At 42.0% G+C, this 5,316-nt stretch overlaps 1 pseudogene; it reads right to left on the bottom strand.

Moving 5' to 3' along the window:
* Nucleotides 1-399: 399 nt before the first annotated feature.
* LOC140713937 (eukaryotic translation initiation factor 4E transporter pseudogene) lies at nt 400-2,722 on the bottom strand (annotated as a pseudogene).
* Between the last annotated feature and the right edge of the window lie 2,594 nt (nt 2,723-5,316).

Raw genomic sequence — 5,316 nt, 5'->3', positions numbered from 1 at the left:
TACGTTCAGTACATAACACACAGGGATGCTCAACAGTAACCAGTAAGCTTCCCCTGCACACACTAGCTGCTGAACTATTAACATTCAATGGAGCAATCACCAAAATCTAACCAACAATAAAAAAAAATTTTCTAAACTAGGGAAAGAAGGTAAAATGCCTCTATTCCCAGTCACAACCCCGGGCACTATTCTGCCCCATGTGTTGAGGGTTAATCACTAACTGAGGATTCCGTTTGTCTGGGAGCTGCCTGTTCCTGTGAGGGTACTGACAACTATGGGTGACGCAAAGTCATTTTATCTCTTTGTAGCGTATGTATAGATCTTGGCTTGGGTATTGCATGTATAGATTTTGAACTTAGGGGCACCTCAGAAAGCACAGATGATGGGAGATGAATAGCCTTACTGATTAAGGAGTGGTGTGTGATGATTTTTACTGCCAGGCACGTCACCTAAAGTATCTGGGGATGGAGACCGCAATACAGGGGGTCGTAGAATTTCAGGGGGTTTTGATTGCAAAGGCAAGGTTCCACTTGCCTTGATGCTGTAATCTAGCTTATTGAGGGCAGTCATATCTATGCATTTATATAGGAGCAGATGATGCAGTTAGAGTCTGTTCAAGATATTCCACCGTGATGGCACTGAGATGACAAGCTTCCTCTCAAATTTCACTTTCAGACCTTTCAGTTCTGCATCCACCTCTTTCACAGACAAACCACTCCAGTTTGAACTCTTGAATTTCTGCTTATTGGCAGTGAGACTGGACAACAGTGGTTTCACATCCACATTTGCTTTTCACTGTATTTCTAAAATATCAACTGTTTTACTAATCTCCTTATTGCCTTCATGTGATGGAATAGGGGCAAAGTAGTTTCAAAGCTGTGAAAGAGGAGTTGGGATCCTGTGCTCTAGACCAGCAAGTCACTCAAGTTCTTCGTGTAGGGTAGTGGAGTGACCACCTGGTCTACTTAAGTTACTTGGAAACCATTGACTAAACTAGCTGGATGACATTGATCCTTCAACAGGCATGGCTTCAATCATTGATGCTAGACCTGGTACACTTTTTTTCATGTTGAAGACCTCATTGAAGTTAAGGTCCCACAGTGCGTGTTCAGGCAGGACTGCTTCTTGGGGAACTTCAGATTTTGATGCAGGAACAGTAGGTATCTCCGCTTGGGGCAGCACTTTTGCATTCTACATTTTATTTGCCCATCTTGGATCCTCCAATAGCACCTTATCATCAAAGCCTCTCAGCTCTATTGATTTTGATTGACTATTGCAGCCAATAGAAAACCATTCTGGTTCCTCTTCAGAATAGGAATCATATTGCCTCATCTCACCAAAAATGCACTTGCCATCATCAAACTCTCTCCCAAAGCACTTTTCCTTGTGGTCTCATTCCCTTCCTTTTCTCTCTCACACAAGTCTTTGTCTCTGCCATTCCAATCAAATGTTATTATGTACCCACTTCCAATTCTCTGCTGGCAGCCCAACCCATGGATACTTGCATGCTCTTTACTTTCCAATGAGCTTCCAGATCATTGACAACTGGAAATATTGGTCACATGACGGCCACCACCATAGCTAGGGCGCTGAGGACTGAGTACAACATCAAGAACTTCTTTTTCTTCTCTCTCGTGGACCTGCCATTCTTCGCTTGAGAACCGCTCTCTCCAAATCTGAAGTGCAGTCTTTCTTAGTTCCATCCAGTGGCGAACTCCTGCCAGAACTACAATACAAGGACGCGTGCCAACCTTCACTGTCAGATTTTTCAAAAATACAGGCTGGTCTCTGCTTTGATTTCTAGCAGCTTTTTCTTAGAATATCTGTATAGTTTCTTTATGCCACACATTTTATTGTATCATTTAACTGATGATTTTCCTGAGTACATTCTTTTATATTCCTGCCACCACAGAGGCTCAGCTGCTGTCTCTACTGCTCTGCTAAGAACCCAAGCTTAACAGCCTGCTTAACAATAATTCCTTTGAGATCACCCAGTTCTCTGTTGAGTACTTGTGCATATTTTTTCAATACATCTTGTAGACCTCTGCTCCCACCAATCAAATGCACTTCATGCCAGTCGAGCTTGAGCTGCTTCAACCACTAGCAGCCCAGAAGTGCTGGAGAATTACCTTTAACAAAGTACACTGGAAGTTTCTTTCTCTGTTCGTTAATCTCCACTGTAAAATGTACTACTCCCTTCACTGGAACAACCTCGCCAATGTAAGTCTTTTAAAGTCAACCTTGCAGCTTTTGGGATGAGATGCTGTAATTTCTCTTTGTAAACTGTCTCTGACATCAATGATACTGCAGCACCCACATTCACTTGTAGCCGGTTGGTGGTGTAGTAGTATCAGTGCTGGACTTGGGAGTGAAGGGTCCTGAGTTCGAATCCAGCTGTCTCCCTTGCACACTTCCCATCTGTGCTGGGTTGAGTGAACAAGAAAGCCTGCTAAAAGACTCCACTTGGAGTTAAGGGCTTTCTTCTTTCTTGTTCATATCCACCTGCATCCCTTCTGTGCACCCCCCCACATCCAACCATGGGGTCACCCAATAGTCCTCTTTGTGTCCTGACACAGATAAACCATGAAAAGTTTCTTCAAGAATAAGAATCATTCAGTCTGTTCTCAGAATGCTCCATGTTTCTTTTACTTCTTTCAAAAGTTTTTGATTGACACTGTCTTTTCATTTTTACCGGCACTTTCAAAATGTCCCTTTTTGCCATTGTTTCTGCAATCTAAATCTGTATACTACCATTCTATTGCTCAATAACCAGTTTTGCCACAATGATAACATTGAAGGCCATTAGGCGTCTTATTCTTAGTCAGTAGAAACTTCATGAACTTGGGAAGATGCACTTAATAGCTGTGTTTCTTTAACTGCCATCTCCAAAGATGTACTAATTTCCAGTGCCTTCTGTAAGGTTAATCTGTTTTCTGTAAGCAAATGCTTCTGAATTGCCTCATTACGCAGACCACATAGAAGTCTATCATGTAACATGTCATTCAGCGACTGCCCAAAATCACAATGTTCAGACAATTGCTTCGGCACTGCCACCAACTGCGAAATAGACTCGACTTCCTCTTGATTGCTTTTATGAAAGCTAAATCTATATGGAATAATCAAAGATTTAGATGAATAGTGGTCCTTTAAGGCTTTAACTACTGCATGTCCCTCATAAGGCTTATCACTGGGCTTATCAGGTTGCATTAGACTCTGTAATAAATTAAGTGTTTTTGCACCCATCGCAGAAAAAAATTGGAACATGAATATCACCTGAAATCTGATTTTCTGTTGCAAAATATTCAAATCTTTCAACATATGAGTTCTATTGTTGCGTTGTTTCATTCATACAGCCTAATACTTCCAAACATTGTCACCATTTTCAAACAGTCACATTCTAGAAAAGGTAACTAGTCTTCTCTCTCTCTCTTTCTCTCTCTCTCTCTCTCTCTCTCTCTCTCTCTCACTCACTCACTCACTCACTCTCTGTCCCTGTCTTGTTTGTTTCATTTAATCATCTTATTTTTATTCTTTCCCCCTTGGATTCTTCATTCACTATTCTTCCTGCGGCCATTTTTTTCTGGTGTCCACCATCTTCTTTCTGCTCACCCACATTACACAGTGCCACATATGCCAGCATGGGATACGAACTTTCCTTGCTGAAGGGAACAAAACAATAACCATTGCATGAGGACTAGTTACCTCGTTGGCTGTCGTTACGTTTGTGGTACAGGGGAGCCAGGTGGCCGTGAATAACACGCATGAGAGACGGAGAGGTGAGGCATAAACGAGCTGCTGCTTATTTTACTTGTAAGTCATTTACCCAGAATGCCCTCTCACATTATGTTCAGTATGTTACTCACAGGGAAGCTCAACAGCAAACTCGTAAGGATCAAAATATACAAGAATACATAACAAAAATCCTTTTGACTGTGAAGAGAATATGACCAGGTAATCTAGTATTCTCTTTGCTGGCACAAATGGAATTACAATCCTTCTGCTCAGATACATTATCTGATGCACTAGATGTAAAATATGAATACACTGTACTCTCTGACTTTAGCCAGAATTTAGAAAGGCTTAGCTCTGCACAGAATAAATTTAAAGAAATTTAACATAATCTTTAAAATATAAAGCAATACGCTCAAAATGCTGGAGGAACTCAGCGGGTCAGGCAGCATCTATGGAAATTGAAAAAGCAATCGACATTTCGGGCTAAGACTCTTCTTCTGGTTTGGAAAAGAAGCAGGAAGATGCCAGAATATGAAGCAACATTGACAAAATGGTGGAGGAATTCAGCAAGTCAGGCAGCATCTCTGGAAATGAATAAGCAGTTGATATTTCAGGCTGAGACCGAAGGTGGTGGGGGAGGGGTAGGAGGCTAGCTAGAAAATGACAGGTGAAGCCAGGTGGGTGGGAAAGGCAGAGGGCTAGAAAAGGAGGAATCTGACAGGAGTGGAGGGAGGACCATGGAAGAAGGGAAAGAAGGAGCGGCACTAGGGTGAGGTGATACGCAGCGGAGGAAAAGAGGGGAGACGCTCGAGTGGGGAACAGAAGAAAAGGGAAATGGGGTGGGGGGGGGGAGTGCTGAAAGGAGAAATCGACGTTCGTGCCATCAGGTTGGTGGCTACCTGGACAGAATATGAGGTATTGCTGCTCCACCCTGAGAGTGGCCTCATTGTGGCAAAACAGGAGGCTGTAACTGACATATCAGAATGGGAATGGGGATAGGGATTAAAATGGATGGCCACTGGGAAATTGACAAAATATATATTGCTTTTCAATCACACAAATGTAAAATATTACATGTGCTGACAAACTAAAATAAGAATGGATGCTACAGGAGCAAACAGTTCAGGCAATATTGATGAAGAGACAAATAGTTAACATTTCAAGTTAGCAAATTTTTGTCCAATTCTTTATTTTTATTTCGGTGTCCATTTATTGGCAGTTGCCTGGCTAATCATGCTATAATTCAGTCTCATGACTTGCATCAAGAACCTATCAAGCTCTGCCATAAATACATCCAAAAACTTGGCCTCCACAACCCTCTATGGCAATAAATCCCACAAATTCACCACTCCTGGCTGATGAAATTCCTTCTCATCTTTCTAAAGGGATGTCCCTTTATTCTGAGACTGTGCCCTCAGATCTCAAACATGTTTCATGGAAATATTCTCTCTACATCAACTCTGTCTGGGCCTTCAGTATTTGGTAGGTTTTAATGAGATCCACCTTTTTCCTTCTGAATCCATCAGATACAGGCCCAGAGATATCAAACACTCCTCATACCTTAACCCTCTTATTCCCAGGATC

This window comes from Hemitrygon akajei, chromosome 20 (assembly GCF_048418815.1).
Source record: "Hemitrygon akajei chromosome 20, sHemAka1.3, whole genome shotgun sequence".
Taxonomy (NCBI): domain Eukaryota; kingdom Metazoa; phylum Chordata; class Chondrichthyes; order Myliobatiformes; family Dasyatidae; genus Hemitrygon; species Hemitrygon akajei.
This window is presented reverse-complemented; position numbering and strand designations above follow the sequence as displayed.